This window comes from Martes martes (genome assembly GCF_963455335.1).
Source record: "Martes martes genome assembly, chromosome: 9".
In the NCBI taxonomy this organism is placed as follows: Eukaryota; Metazoa; Chordata; class Mammalia; order Carnivora; family Mustelidae; genus Martes; species Martes martes.
Window position 1 is genome coordinate 101,466,371 of NC_137896.1, and position 17,263 is coordinate 101,483,633.

Below are 17,263 nucleotides of genomic sequence, written 5' to 3' on the forward strand. Positions count from 1 at the left end.
AAATAAATAGATGAAATCTTTTTCTGAAAAGCCTTATTAATAGTCACAGTAATTAGGGCACCATAGTATTACCACAAAGATCTAAGAGAGACCAGGGGAATAAAACATAGTCTGCAAAAAGATATATATCTATTGGGACACTTAATTTGTGACACATGGCTCCTAAGACAATTAACAAAAGAATGTTCTTTCTAATATAGTGTGATGGTTCAAGTGGACATTGGACATTCCTACTGAAAGAAAAAGGAAATCGGATCCCCTACTGTGTATCATGTCCAAGAACCTAATCCAACTAGATTATAGAACTAAAGTACAGTGATAAAGCTTAGAAAAATAGTAAGTAGTAATATATTCATCAATTTGAGGTGTGAAATGACTTTTCAGATAAGACATGAAGAGTACATGAAGAGAATTTGGGCGGCATCGGAATTATCACAGGATTCAAAACTACCCCTCAGATAAAGCACAGAGGGGATAAAGATGTTTGCAAATACCATAATTGAAGCATCCGGTCCAGTCTAGATCAGTAACTGGTTGTTTCCAGTTTGGGGTTGTCATTTAAGCAACGCTGTCATGACATTCCTTGAGCACGTACACTCTCAATTCTGTTGGGTATATCGGAGTTAAAAAGCACTGAGTCCTGGGGTGTGCATATATTCCTCATTTGCAGATAATCACAAACAACTTTCCGACACAAATGTGCCAATTCACATTTTCAGCAGCAGCACGTGAAATGTCCACTAGCCCTTCAGCCTCACCAAAACTTAATCTTGGCAGTTTGCTCAACATTAGCCCTTCTGGTTGTGACATAGCAACAATGCAGTGAGATATTCATGGGCAGTTCCTGCATTACTGATCAAATTTACCCTCTTTGTATATAATTACTTACCATCTTTGCACAAATAATTGCTTATTGTGGCTCCTTTTTCCCCCTTACTTGTGCTAGTTATTGTTCTAGGCTTATCAGAAGCTATTTGATAACTATATGTGTTGCAGATATCTGGGGCTTTCCTGGTTCAATCTGTGACCTAACTGAGGCAGATCTCCCCCCAGAGCACTGACCCAGGCATTGACATGGGCTCCGGACAGCAGGGTGGGCTGCAAAGGACCATCTGGGCTTCCAGCTCCCGAGACCATTCATTTCCTCTTCTTGCCTTTGAGCACCCATCCCTAGGTGGTCATGGCAGAGGATGCTGAGGCCTCAGCATGAGGAAAAGATTTCTCTCTTATGTCCTCCTGCCTTACCTATCACTTAAACTCCTCCAGATGGTGTTTGGCACAAGCCCATTGAGAAGAAAACGGAAGCCATTCAACTCTCGCTTTCCCATCCTTTTTGTACATTTCAAAGAAGCAGTTTTATCAATGCTACTCCAACTTCCAAAAGAATAGTCATCACATCAGGAGTTAGAGCTTACTGACGGTCAGACAGTAAGGGTCCTGATATTATCAGAGAAATCTATGAAGTCACCCCATTAGGGCTGGGAACAAAGCTGCATTGCTTATGAAAGTGTGATATTGATCCCGTTCACTTAACTTCCCTTGGTCTCAGTTTCTGTGTCTTTGAAACTGTGACAACAATGGTTCTGTTTGCAGTTGAAACAAAAGTAAGTTATTTGGCACTCTATCAAACACATAACATATATTATTTTTTATTTTATTATTATCACTACTGTATTCAGTGTTCCCATAATCATGGTCAGCATGGGTATACTGAGGAACCTCTTAGAGAGACACATGGAAGACAAACTTAGAATTAATCCAAGTATGTCTCATCCACAACCACAATAAGATCTAGGGCTTTTTATCAGCAACCAATTCACAATCCCTAAACATAGAATTATTTTGTCTTGATATATACTAATTGCTCAGGGTTCAATCAAGCCTACCAGACCTGTTCATGGTGTTTCTTTTTACCACCCAGTATCAAAACCTCACCCAAAAAAGGTTAAAATATCTTAGGTTGTTCTTCTTTCTTACATAATCCTTACATTGTCTTTTTCATCTTTTCTCTAGTTCTTTAATACTTTACCCATGACTCAGAGGAAGGAAAAATTACCCCCATCACTTTGAGGACCTGCTGTAGCATATTTTCAGGTTTGTGGGCCTCAGGCCTCTACAAAATGTCACACTGAGAAATATCCCCCAGGGCAGTATTTTATGAAATGAAGGATTTTACCTATTCATGGGCTAAGGAATGAGTGTCATAATCATATGTTTTAATAATAAAAGCTAGACTAGATTAAAACAGAGTATAATATAATAAAATAGAAAACAAAGGTATGTTGTATGCATTGATGGTAAGAATAGCCTCATGGATATTTTCTCTATTAGACACGTGCTGTGTAATGTGTGCAGAGATGATCCAAAAATAAAAGGGACACTGTCTCAAGAAATGCCTGTAATACACTGAGGCTTGCCCACTTTTCCTATTATGTCACAGGACTTCCGTACTATTCCTATGAATAAAAATATTAATTGTGATGTATTTATGTAATAGTAAACTATTCAGCAGGAAAAGAATGAATTATGGCCACATCAGTAACAGAGATGAAGTTCAAAGAACACGTTGATCCAAAGAAGCAAGACATCAAAAAGTACGTACTGTATAATTCCACTTATATGGAGTTCAAAAACAGAATATCTGCTCAATGTGGATAGAAAACAGAAGACAGGTGGCCTCTCGTGGTATGTGTGGGGGGGGGGTGGGCATGGAATTGACAGGGAAGCAAACTGAGGGAGCTTTTGGGATGCTGGAGACAGTGTCTGTCTTGACCTGTTTTTAGTTGTACTAATTTTTTTTTAATGAATGTAGTTAAATTATGGAGTCAAAACAACAGATTCTTTTTCTGTCGTCTTCCTTTACAACCACTGGCATGTTGAGTAACATAAACTCTGAGAACCCCTGATTTCTTATCTCTAGAGGATTATTGTGAGATGAATTGCACTAGATGAATGAGTCCTTCGTACAGTATTCAGTACATAGTAAGTGCTCAAGATTTCACTCAATGGCAGCTGACAGTGTAGTTGATGATGTTTATTAGTTTTATTAGTAGCAGTATCATTACAGTAGTGGTGCCAGAAGTATTAGTACTAACGCTAGTAATACTAGTATTTGCAATACTAGTATTAGTCATAGCAGTATTAGTAGTATTAGTAGTGTTTGCTTGGATGAGGGTTCCCTTTTTTTTCTACTTCAGAGTGTTTATCAGAGATAGGATTCAAGGTCCCCCCTGTGGATGAATTCCATTGCAGGCCTGCAAGAGAATTTTCATTTTAGAATTTGTGAGGTTTGGGATTTGTGTCATCAAGAAAGGGAGCATTCGAAGGACAAAATCCCTTGATCCTTGAGCCCTGCTAGCCCTTCTCCAAAGCAGCTCCTACCCAATGAACAGCCACAGAGCAGAACACAGCTGTTGTAACCACTGGAATCACAGCTCACTGCTCCCCACCTCAGTCCCCACCCAGCCCAGGGACGGTTTCTGCTTGGGGCTGTAGCACCGTGGGAGGAAGGATATAATCCTGCTGGCAGTAATAACTGGCAGCATCCTCAGCCTCTACTGCGCTGATTTTGAGGATGAATTCTCTGTCCGACTGAATCGCAGAGAACCGGTTTGGGACACCAGACTTGAGGTTATCAGCATCATAGATGAGATGCTTAGGAGCCTGGCCTGGTTTCTGCTGATACCAGCTCAAGTAATCGCTGACGCTCTCGTTGGCCCTGCAGGTAATGGACACGCCCTCTCCCAGGGACGCCGAAAGGAAGGCCGGAGACTGGGTCAGCCCCGCGTGCCCTCGGACAGCTGGGTTGGAAGAAAAACACAAAATCACCATTGTTTACCAGGTCCTATCCCATGTTCCACCCAGAAGATTCTCGCAGCCCTGGTCCCCTAATCTGAGAGCACCTGGGTTTCTGGGGAAGGGGAGACCCCGGGTCAGGGATCCACAAGGAGGATCCCTGGGGAGATCCCACAGTCAGGAGGAGAGGACTCCCACCATCTCTGGGATGTCCCCTGCACTCCCCTCCTCACCTGGGAGGCAGGCCAGCAGAAGGCAGAGGACTTGGGTCAGGACTCCCATGTTCTATCCGAGTCCCAGCCCAAGGTTCTTTTTTGCCCTGAATGTCTGAGCAGCCTCTTCATGAACATGCTGAAGAGCAGAAATGGGCTCTGGGGGAAACATGCAAATCACTGAGGGGTTGGGCTGGTCCTCGGCAGGTGTAAAACTAGTGTCTCTTGGGGGATCACACAGATGCAGGGTTCACGTCCCGTCCCTGAGGACCTTCTCCCCGCTGTTTGTCCGAAAAAAACTGTCTCTGTATTTTGTGAACCTTGTTTATCCTCAGAGTGTGAGTTTGTGATTAGAACAGGGGGTCTTCCTCCTAAGAATGAGAAATGAAAAGACGATGATTCTCACAACCTAACCTTTCCTATGAATTCACATTTTTGACTGTGGGTTACCCAGGACATCATGCTCTAGAAAGGCCTGGAAGGCTTCATCTTCATACCTTACCTGGATGGATGCCATGAGCCCCAGGGGAGAAGAGGGGAAGAGCTGATGCTTGGGAAGCAAACCCCCCACTCCCATGAAGATCCAGTGTTATCCTTAATACCATTCCTTTCTTATTCTCATAAATGACCCTAAGTTTGGGTGAAATGTATTTGGTTAAACCTAGATTCTGACTCCATTCTTAGACTATTAGCTGTTCTTACCTGAAAATTAGAAACGTGTGTAAAAGTTTGTTGCATATCTTTATCTCATCTACCTTTGTGATTGAACAGTTTTATTTGCAACCCATTATAATACGATTGCATCAGTAGATCATCTGGGCTCACTGGGACTCCCAGGATCATCACCCGCTTGGTTCAACATAAAATGCCCCAGAGCTGCTCTTCCCAGAAGACTTCTACAGGGTTGCCCAGGTGGGAAGTGGGTTATTGTGAATCACCCTCAATCCCGAGTACCTTTTGATTTTTTATTTGAGCTTTACATTGTAAGCCTGTGGCATTCTTTGGAGTGAGAGGGGTCTGTTTGTCCTACTTTTTCTTAGGTGAAGATTCACAGCACCTCAGATGTCTCCTCTCCCACTGGCAGCTTCTCAGGACCCACAGTTGTTCCCATACTGTTGCTCAGAGGGTGGTTATCCATGTCCCTGTGTCCAGACACAGTCCTGAAGGTGAATTCCCATCATAGCACACAACCAGCACTTGGAGATGAACCTTTACACTCCTGAACTCAGAACGTCAGGGAACTCTGTTCTCCCTCTCAGCTACTCTGGGGCCGAGAGGACCAGTGCTCTGTGTTCTGCGGGTGCATTTCGCACATGAGTCAGAGGCTGTATCGTGCTCAACCTTCCCAAGAACTCCCTGCACAAATGCCAAGCTCTCTTAACTATTTCCACGTAATTTAAAATCAGGTAAAAAGAAAACCACCATTTTATTCATATAAACTTCCTAATGTTGAAGTATTTTTACATTCTTGCTAATTCCTAATATTCTTGAAATTTACTAAATCTTGTCATCATATTTTTATAATATAAGGGGAAGAAAATATTAAAATGTTATCTACATTTATGCATTTATATTTATAGGTGACATTGATCTATTTATTCTTTTTCATATTATCTTTTCATATCTTCCTATCAACATTAACTTTTTATAAAAAAAATGTTGAAAGATTATTCTCCATAAGATCTAATCTAAAAGAAATAGTTTGGGGGATTCAAACATATTTGTAAAGCCAATGTATACCAGACAGAAACATTCTGATTCATGCTGTGATGCACTTAAGGGGAATAAACTGTATCAAAGAATAGGTAATACTTCCAGTTCTAAGATAAATAAGTCATGGGGGTGTAAGGTATAGCATTGAGAATATAGCCAATGATATTTATTAACTTTGTATGGTGACAGATGGTAACTCTTATTGTGGTGAGCATTGCATAAAGTATAGAAATGTTCAATCACTACGTTGTATACCTGAAACTAATGTTGTATGTTAACCATAAATAAATAATAAATAAATAAAATAGGTAATAGATTTTCAGTCATTCTGTGGCTGTTGTAGTTCTACAACTTTGTTCTTAAATGTTGCCTTTACTTTTATTTGTCCATTAAACTTCCATAAAAGTTTAAAATCAACTTGTTCCTAACAGGTTAAGAAAATTAAAAAAATGAATGACCAGATTATGTCTCCATCAAAGACAGTATTTTGTCTTTCTCTTTGCTTTCTATAATACTGAAAACCTATGGAATTGTACGGGGCTTTAGGAACCAAGGAACTAAATCAGGCCCCCTTCCTTATAGATTCATGCAATGGTAGCTTCATATCCCTTATCAGGGCCCTGGGGAGGTTGCATTACTGACATGTTGATATTAAAAATCAGCAGTGATGGGGCACCTGGGTGGCTCAGTCAGTTCAGCGTCAGACTCTTGATTTCAGCTCAGGTCACGATCTCAGGGACGTGACATCAAGCTCTGCATTGGGCTCTACGTGGAGTGTGGAGACTGCTTAAGATTCTCTCTCCTCATCTCCCTCTGCCCTTCTCCCTGGCCCCCCACCAAGAATTTTTAATTTTATCATTATTCTGAATTCAAAATTCTATTAGTACTTTTTCAACCCTAAACAAAAAATAGCCAGTTATTTTACTAGCAAAACGTGCTTTCTTGAGAAAAGCAGAAGAATTGCAATTCGGGACAAAGCAAACTATGGCAAACCACCACTGAGTCTGAAGAGTCTGCTTTTATTGTGCATTAGGAGGAGATTGGGGAGGATTGTTTTTAACAAACGTTCACTGGAGAAGAACAGTTTGAGGTTATGGTAGTTTCTCATTGGCTGCAAGCAGTGGTTGTTGCTTGCAGGGAGAGATCATCCTTCCTTTTCTTAAAAGCAGGAAGTGAATTCCTACGTGAAAAATGTCCTCCCTTGTCGAGATAATTCTTACATTTCTTCTTCCCGTTGGTTATGCAGACTCTAACCATGGAATGGTATGTGTAGGAGAATTTCCCAGCTTAGATGAGGTTTCCTTTACTCTTTTTTATCCAACAAAGTCAATATTGTTTGTCAAGGAGAATAACCACAGGGCAGGTGCATCTATGACTACCGTTGGTAGCACCCTCCTGTTAACAAACATGTAATAGCTGTGTTCTTCTCAATGGCATCAGGGCATTACCGTTGTCATTGCCCTGTCCTTGTTGCCATGTCACCTCTTTACAGAGTCACGTGGAAAACCTGAATATAGAATATCTTTGTTGTCATGATTAGGAGATACCATATTTCTTCTTCCCTTTTTTTGCTTGAAGCTGTTCTTCAATGGAGGTCATGATCAGAGATCCTATTTGAGGGCTCTGAGCAATAGGGATGAAATCAAGAGATATTTGTTAAGAAGCAGAGGCTGGGGACTCAGGAGTGCTCTGTAGAGTAGCTTGGTTTGTGCACTCAACAAATGTGCCCAACTAAAGTGAGTTAATAGGGCTGAAAGGTAGCTCTGCATATTTGTTTGCTGAGCCATGTGAATAGAATTTTGTTAGTAGGATGTGCATCCATATGGTTCATTAGCACATGGACAGTTCTTCTCTTGGTGAGCCTGTGCAATTGGACAGATGTCATCCTCAAAGCATTGACTCATTCTTTTGTGATAGCATATTCACTACAGCTCAGCACCATTCTCCCCTCAGGCTTGTATAACTCAAGACAAGATTGGGGGCGGACAACTGGACAGAAGGAAGTTCATTAGCCTTCAAACTCTGTCTTTAAAACAGAAAGAAGCACTTCATGGTTCTATCACAGTGGCAGGAAACTCCACATTTAGAAGCAGGGCTTCTGAATTCTAGCTGGAGAATCACGTACAGCATATCAGATAGGAAGCCAGTCCCAGTATTGTACTTTTTCTGAATCTCTGATTAGTAGATGAAGTCATAATTCCTGCCTATTAAAAGTTGAGACTCTGAATTGTGTCAGCCTGGCTAGAAAAGCAATATTATAGATCAGAAGTCAGCAAACTATGGTTCATGGGCTCCATCATGCCCACTACTCGCTTTTGAGGGACTTGTATGCTAAAAATTGCTTTTTCATTTAATTGGTTGAGAAAAATCAAAAGCAGATTAATTTTATGTGACACAAGAAAAGTAGGTGAATTTTAAATTCAGGGCCTTATAGGTATATACAGTTATATTCTTTCACATTAGTATCCACTAAGACTACTTTTGTAATGCAAAGGTGCATTGACTCTCAGACACCAGTTTCTAAAGTGTGGAAAGTACCTTAAGGGGAAGACGGGGATGTGGGCATTGCCATCTAGCTGCTGGTCACATTTGCCAGTTCGTCAAAACTTAAAGCAAGAAGTGAGATCTTGTTTTCCCATAAATTTGCAGGAAATATATAGTCTGCTGGAACTTGAGGCAAATGAGAACGAACTTGCCATTTTCCAAAATTCTGTGCAATTGAGGAGCTTCCACGTAATATTCAATGGAAATGAATTAATCTTCAATGTCATAAGAAGCTGAAAGAGTCTTCCTTTGGCACACGTCATGAACATAGGGTTCTGGGATGGAGCCCCACATCGGGCTCCCTGCTCAGTGGGGAGCCTGCTTCTCCCTCTCTCCCCTGCTCATGCTCTCTTTTGCTCTCTTTGTCTCTAATAAATAAATACAATCTCTAAAAATAATAAGCCAAAATACACATCTCATTAAGACTTTCCTAAATTCTATATATGGGGTGCCCGAGTGCTTCAGTCAGTTAAGCGTCTGCCTTCAACTCAGGTCATGCTCCCAGGCTCCTGGGACCGAGCCCTGCATTAGGCTTCCTGCTTGGTGGAGAGCCTGCTTCTCCTTCTCCCTCTGCCTGCCACTCTGCTTGCTTGTGCTCTCTATCTCTCTGTCAAATAGATAAAGAAAATCTTTTTAAAAATTCTATATATGATATTCAAGTGATAGATGTACCCGATTACTATCATGTGAACTGGTATCAGTATTTGGTAGTACCTATGTGTGTGTAAAAGATATTTACAAAGATGAAATGCATATCATCTCATTGTAGGTCAGCTTAATGGATGACAATTTGCAATAGAGTTTGATACTAGAGATCATGTACATTGAATGCCATTTACATGAAAGTTTATTCCTACCAAAAAAGAATGCTGTTCTTCTCATTTGTAGGCCTATATTACAAAAGCTCTTACTCAATTACTATTGCTACATTTTTGAAATTAGTAAAAAGTTGTGGAAATTTGTTTTCTCCCTTATTATGTAAGTGCCTGAAAAATGTCCTAAGTTGTCCTTTGGCCAACAAATCCTAAAATGTTTGCTATTTGACTCTGGATTTAATCTGATAAACTTTGTCTTTTAACTGGAGAGTTAATCTATTTACCATGATTATGACAATTATATATAATTTATAGATTATTATATTATATACCATATATTATTACATAATATATAATTGCATATAATATATACATCATATCATACCATATTATTTTATTATAAGGTCTTGGGAAAGACTACCTAAGGTTTATAACCTGAAACACAGCATATAAATCAAGACCTGAGAATTAATTTTTTTTTTTTTTACTATATCCTCAGGGCTGATTATGAATTGGGAATGGAAAAGAGAAAAGGGACATTGTCAGTATGACATAAATAGTTTAATTCATTCCCTATATTCCCTCACACTTTCCAGGCTGGACCACACCTACCCTAGGCAAAAATCTAGGGGGAAACAATAGGAAACAGTGGTTTATAGCAAACATAACACATCTTATATGCAGTTACCTGTTAGATTTCTTTCTTACTTATCACCTTACATTTGAGGAGAACCTCCAGGAAGGTAAGTCATGGGGTGTTTTATTATTGGGGAAGGACTGTGACACTGTCCGTATTATTAAGGCTGGATGTTCCCTATAATTGTCATGTATGAAGTTTGCTTGATTCTTTGTGCTCATTGTCACGTGTTTCTGTGACTTCATGCTGGAAGGCCTGCTGCATAGGGAGATTGTTTGTTTTGAAGGAGAACAGATATTTCCAGTAAGTTCTTTGTTAAAAGAACTTGATAAAAGTTCTTTTTTAAAAGAACTTTTTTAAAAAAGTTTTTAAAAAAGTTTTAAAAAAGTTTAAGAAACTTTTTTAAAAAAGTTCTTTGTTAAAAGAACTTGATAAATTTTTCTTTTTTTAAATTTTTATTTGTATTTTTTGTATTGATTAGAACATTTGGATGAAAATACTCTCTTCTTTTAATAAAGAGAGTGAGGTCTTCAAATTTACTCAGTTGAATTTTTTTTTAACAACAAAAAGCTGTCAACTTAAAAATGCCTTCTATTTCCTGCATAGAAGATGACATTCTACAGAGTGAGTGATCTTCTGTGTGTGGCTTCTCTTGGTAAACGCAGCAGGGACAATAGCCCATAGTGCACAGCTGTCTCCTTGCCCTCATGTGCTCGATTCTAAAAGGGCTTATGGTGAAAAACTATTGTGGAAGGTGCCTCTTATCCATCTTTGCTGGTGGACCTAGGAGTGTTACCGTCCTTCCTTTTGTACATGAAACAGTGCAGCGACGTAAGAAGTCATTGGCTCCCTTGGGCTCATTTTCTTGCACTTCTAACCACATGGACAGGGAAGCTATGACAACCATTCAGTGGGGATTGATGACTGGTCTTGGTTGCAAATGTCAAGGCCACTAAGCAGAGAGGGATTTGTTATCAATACTGAATTGCTCACAAACTGTTGGGAAGGAAATGGCTCCAAGCAAAGTCTCTAGAAATAATGCAAGAATCAAAATACAGATACAACTTGGATAGAGCCCCGTCTCACTATGGGTCTCAGAGGAACTGGGGCACTGCCACCAGGGCTTGGGAGATCTGGCCTTTTGACCTGCGACCGTCTCCCTGCGGTTTATGACCTCTGATTAGTCTCACCCAGCTCCAGGGTTGCTGGGCTATTTCTGGCCCAGGCCCCCCTGGGGCTTTCCATCATAAACATGCATCTCCCCACACTTGAACTCCCACTCCTTGGAACATCAAGGCATGTGCTATCATCTCATATAATGCAAATGTTTCCTTTATACATAACAGCACATTGACCTCTACTCAAAAGATGGGGGAACCCAACTCCCTTCAGTTTATCTCCCCTCCTAGGGATTCATGATCTTCCTGGAAGAGTCACAAGCCCATTTGAATGTCATTCCAACTATTGTATCAATTATAAAGATGACAATCCCCCCAGTAGCTTCTTCAAAAATTTTGTTAAAAAATGAAATTCAGTCTGGTAAATGTGAAGATCTAAATGGCATTGTTAAACAATCCATGAATCGTACAGCATCTCCTCCAGCAGGTAGAGGGGAGCTCCATTGAGCTGCAGAAAAGGAAAGGTTTTAAAAGGCAGAGAGAGAGCAGAAAAAAGAAAATTATTACCAAAGAATGCTTTGTTTTAGGGAAAGTTGCCTTCTGTAAAGAAATGAAAGGGGTCTATCAGTGGATTCACTACTAGTTCTGACCAGGAAATTCCAGTTCCGCTGGTTAAAGATTGCATTCCTGGGGGCAAAATTGCATTTAGGTGAGGTGTTAAGTCTTGGTTTGCTAACACACAGCCTTAACATAGTGACATCATTTTGGTCACAAAACAATTTTGTTTTGTTTAACATTTTTTTAAAAAAGAAAGAGCAGAGAATCGGAAATTATTTAACAATCATAAATGTACACCTGATTTATGCAGTTATTGTGAAAAAGCATGTTTAGTATTTCTGTCCTCAGGGATCCCTCAAGGCTTTTTGTGTGGAAGGTTCTGGAAAGGCTAAACCACATTGCCTTAGCACTCTTTCCTGCAGGTGCCATTAAGACTCTGACTATCCAGTGCGATCCTGTAGAGTGGTTCTCCGCACAGAGAGAGGGAAGGAGAAACATATGGCCAGAGGGGCTCACTTCTCTGGAGTGGGGTCCAGGCAGCACAGTCTGAAGCACATAGCTCTCTGATTTACCTGATGGCCTTTGCAAGAACAATAGCTTTTCTGATCATAGAAAATACTATGGTATTTGAGGGACTGAAACAGGGAGTTGCCTGAGCCTGCTCATCTGGTCTTTCTACACATTTTTGATTTACCCAATTCATGGTAATAAATACCTTTCTGCTTGATTAGCCATAATGTCTTCTTTTATCAAATGGCTCAATCACAGAACACGTGCTAGTAATCCTGCCACCTTCAGTTAGATGAATCCACATCCTTGAGCCTACACATATACTTCCATCTCTGATGTCATGATGTTTGTTCATTAGGCTTCCTGGGAAAGCTGGGAAAGGTGACTGTCCTAATCTGTTTGGGTTGTTACACCAGAAAGAATCTTAGCCTGGGCAGCTTATAAACAATGGAAATATATTTCTCATAGTTCTGGAGACTGTGGAGTCCATGATCAGGTTGTTGACCAATTCAGTATGTGCTGAGGACTCACATTCTGCTTCCCAGGTGGTGCCTTCCTGCTGTGTCTGGTCATGTTTGAAGGGACCAGGGAGCTCGGTGGGGTCTCTTTTTAAAGCACTAGTCCCATCATGTGTGCTCCATCTTCATGACCTAATCACCTACCACAGGCCCAACTGCATAATATGATCACGTTGGGGTTTAAGATTTCAACATATGAATCTGTGGGGAACAGATCATCAGACCATACCAGGAACCAACATCTACCTATAGGACCATGTAATTATTGACAGCCTTCTGATTGATAATGGTCCTTCAGTCAGAATCCCCTGGGAAGCTATTATTTTCAATCTTGGCCCATTTTTCAGCTCTTTCCAAAATGACTTTGACTCCAATCGTTTGATCTTATTTTTTTCTAGGTTTGATAGTTTGTCAAAACCAGTAGTCTATGCCAGTGAATAGACTATTTCTACTTTCATCATATATAACCCTTGAATTTTATGTACTGTTTTGATTTCCTTTTCTCAAAATCATCCTTGAGAAGAGCAGCAAAGTGGCATCATACCAGTAAAATTCTCTGACAAAACTCAGGCATAAATTTGTCCTCAATTCCAGAGATAATTGATAAAAATAAGGAAATGCCCAGGTTCATCTGGAATTGAAAGCTCTTGTTTTTGTATCTCTAGGTAACTGACTAGTCAATATATCATTCTTGGTAATAAATGTGTTTTTCTAAGTCTCCATGTCACTTACCTTATCTGGGAAAGTAGGAAATGAGGTAGTTCATATATACCCCAATGGTCTGTGCACTGGGGTTCTCTGTTAAAAGTTCTTAGGACATAGGTTGACTTGTTTCACCCTTGGTTTCTTTTGGCTACAGAACAACCTGTTTAATTGTTCCAGTTTCATCCAAGTTTCTTCAGGGTTAATTATGTATAAAATACGGGGGGATGTTACCTAAGGAACAGTCTAAAATATTTAACACATTGACTATGCATCTCTAAATTATAATTTTATCCTCTAATTCACCAATAAGGCCAGAGAAATCATTCAACCGATATTTTAGAGACATGCCAACTGTTGATAAAACAAATGTTAATATTTGTAGGACGAAATTGAGATTTTAGCACATATTGTTAAATGATCAAACTTGATAACTGCCCCTCCACAAGATTCTGATATGCTTCCTCTCAGAAGGTTGAGTACTGTCCCTTATGATCCACTTGAGTACAAATGCTTTACCCATGAATTCATTTCTCAATCATTCTGTTTTATGTTTGTTAATTGGTAGTTTCATTTAGTTGTTATTTGTAAATTACAAGAGCTGTGGCCTATGCCATGAGAGTATCAAAAGATTTCACCATAAAATAAAATAAAAAAAGATTGGATAATATCTTATACTTGGAATACATGACATGAATGTGGACATAGAGATAATGGGGCTTTCATGGGATGTAATGGTTTGTAGGATATGTGCTGCCGAAGTGAGCACTGTAATGGTTTATAGGAAAAAAATCACTCTATTCAAACCCTTTGGACCTCCACTGAGTGAGAGAATATATATTCAGATAAGTATACCAATTGGTGTATGAGATAGAAACAAAGATTGTAAAGAAAATTCCTCATGCCAGGTTAGTACTATATCATATCTGGTCCTGGACACCAGTTTTTTGGGGGGAGTTACTAGAGTCATATTAATCCCTATAATTCATAAGATAATTGTATAAACACATCAAAATATGTATCTACATGTATGCATATTATATATATATATATACACATATGGACATACATTCACATATATATGAATGAATATATATGAATGAACTTTAGATTTGATCACATTTAATAAGTCTGAATTATCTACAGAATTTGTCACCATTACTCTAAGTAATCTCAGTTAGATGTTTCTACAATGGGGTGAATTTTACACTTTTAATTCAAGTATTTTTAAAAACATTTCTTTGTTTTGTATCTTCTTATGAATGGATTTCCAAGTATTCCTTTTTATGCCATCATGTTTAATAAAACCTATCAATTTCTATGCAGAGATGTGTAAAAATTGTACTAGTCAGATTTTACACACTATTTTAACAAACCATTCAAAAATTCAGTGGCTTCTCATACTAAGCATTTGTTTCTATAGTCATGGATGTTCATGTTGACAATTATTTGGATAATGCACACAGGGCTCAGCTGTGTGGTTCTTCTGCAGGGAGATGCACGGCTCTCCAGTCTACGGATTGTGGGTGATCTGAGGCCAAGAAAGAGTGTGGTGACTACCCATAGAACATCATTCTCATGGCAAGCTGTAGGAGGGTACAGAAGCTACAAAACAAGCAAATCTAAGTCCAGTTATTCTGACAGAATTGCATATAATATTGATTTATTCTTACTGTGGTCTTTGCAATTCTTTAAATTTCTACAAATCATTATTATATTTAATTTTTAAGATACATAGTCATGTTGTTTCCAAATAATTATTTTTCAATATTTGCAGTCTAAGAGAAGTTTGTAATTTAATTTTGTATGAATTAGAATGTAAAATTGGAAGCGTTTTCGACCTGTGGATTTAATCCAACAGGTGGCTTTCAATAGAAATGTCTTAAATGAAGATAGAAAATTAAAGAGAGACTACTTTAGGGGAAGTAAAAATGCTCTACAGCAGAGCATCTTAAACCTTATGCAGCTCCCACCACCTTGTTAAAATGGAGAGCCATGTGAGTAGGTATCAGGTGGAGACAGCTATTTTGCATTTGTCATAAACTTTCAGGGTTGTTGATAATGCCCTGACTTATAGAGAATTTTAAGCAACAAGGTATTCTTATATTAAGAAAAAACAATGCTTCATCCACATTTTTTTTAATCAAGAAAGTCCGTCATTGTCAAGTTATTTGTATATACATGACACAATTTCCTCATTCTTCTGTGCCCTCAGTTGCTTAACAAAATCTCCTTGTTATGAATTCATACCTAATGATGGTAGCTAGAAGCATATTCAAACATATTCTGGGGCCTTCCCCTAACTGGCAACTTCTGAGAGATGTAAAAACAGTGACCATCCCAGGCTGTCTTCTGTCAGCTTCCCATCACCACCATCTCTTCTGGAAGCACATTTCCCAGAGCCCCCTTTCCTCTATGGTTCCCTACAGAGTTGCTCACGAGACACCGTACCTTAGATCAGGAGGTCAGAAGAGGAGGATTCAATGCCTTCCTGCAGGCAAGCAGGTGAGTGATAAGTGAGGGACTAGAGAATCACCTGGGGAGGGGCTCCGGAGGCTACAGCATCAGCCCCTCCATCCCTGGCCCTCCTAGACAGGCCCGAGGACTACGTGGTTAGGCAGCCTGTATCTCCAATAGTATATATTCTCTGACTTACAGGGGATCACCGGGGAATCACTGTTTCTAGTGTCTATTTCCCTTATTATATCCCCAGGCCTTTGAGAGAGTGACATTTAGACATTACTGCCTTTCAGGAAGCAATCCCTGCTTGGAAAACCCAGAGTGGCTTCTCTTTTTTGTACAAACCCCAGCAGATGCCATCACCCACACTCCTAAGGTCTAATGATCTGGGGGAAAGGGAGTCAGTCAGGGGGCTGAGGAGCCTCCTTGTCCTTCTCTCAAAGCCCCCAGTGACCTACAAAGTGGGGTTGCTTCTGAGAAACTGTCTGAGCAGGTGCAGGCATCAGAGGAGCAGTGGGGGCAGCCCAGCCCCTCACATCTGCTTCCCTGGTGGTTTATGCTGTGACCTGTAACACTGTGGGTGGGTAGCTACTATATTGTTGGCAGTAGTAGGTCCCAGCATCTTCAGGCTCCAGGCTGCTGATGGTGAGGGTGAAGTCTGTCCCAGACCCACTGCCGCTGAACCGCGATGGGACCCCAGTTTCCAACTTGGATGCTTCATAGATCAGGAGCTTAGGAGCTCTCCCTGGCTCCTGCTGATACCAGGCTAACCACTTGTTAATGTTCTGACTGGCCCGGCAGGTGATGGTGACTCCTTCTTTTAGAGCCTTGGACAGGACGGCAGGAGACTGGGTCAGCACAATCTTGCCATGGGAGGCTGAAACCACACAGGAAACATCAGCAGAGTCTCAGGATATGTACATGGAAGTCACTAGTAGCTACTAGGTAGGACAGAGAATACTTATTATAAAATAAGCCAACTTCATCTGTGGATGAATTCCCAATGAAGAAAGAAAATCAGGAATGGAAAATCATACCCCCACTTTAAACTGCTTTGTCCAAATATTCTCACCTGGAACCCAGAGGAGCAGAAGGCCAAGAAGTTGTGATGGAGTCACCATCTTGCTGCTTTCAATGGGTCCAGTGTGTTCATGCCACACACCCAGAGACTCTGGTATAAGACTCTGAAAGGCAGAAACACTTCAGATCTAAGAGGAAGAAGATATGCAAATTATGGGGCATTCATATTGCTTAAATACTCAAAAATTAAGTTTGTCAGAAGAATCTCCTCACCTGGACATACTCTTCTCTGGGTGTGTTAAGTCTCCCTCTTCTGGCCATGTGGAGGTTTTGAAAGTGCTTACCCCATGCTGGGCCAACTATAAGGTCCACCAGCAGGGGGCATGGCATATGATCTAATGCAGTCCTCTGGTGGAATTCCCTTTTGCTGCAGTGAAGAGGGGGTCACATCTTCAGTCGTAGCCCGGGGCTACGTTAACTCCCTGCTCTCTGCTGCAGTGTGTTGTATAAATATCCCCCCAGAGCATCCCGCCAGGCCATACTCTATCAATTACATCTTTTTAATTGCACACGATGAGCAAGAAATGCTGAGGACTTCACTAACTTGCAAAAACACATGTGCTCCAACAGTGGGATGCAGACCCCACAAAAATTCATGCGG

At 40.3% G+C, this 17,263-nt stretch overlaps 1 gene segment (V, D, J or C); it reads right to left on the reverse strand.

Moving 5' to 3' along the window:
• LOC308348998 (immunoglobulin kappa variable 1-5-like) overlaps positions 1-16,731 on the reverse strand; it is a 507,742-nt gene extending 491,011 nt beyond the window's left edge. The window contains exons 1-2 of the V gene segment in view: positions 16,655-16,731; positions 16,175-16,459 (exon numbers count right to left, since the gene is read on the reverse strand).
• Between the last annotated feature and the right edge of the window lie 532 nt (positions 16,732-17,263).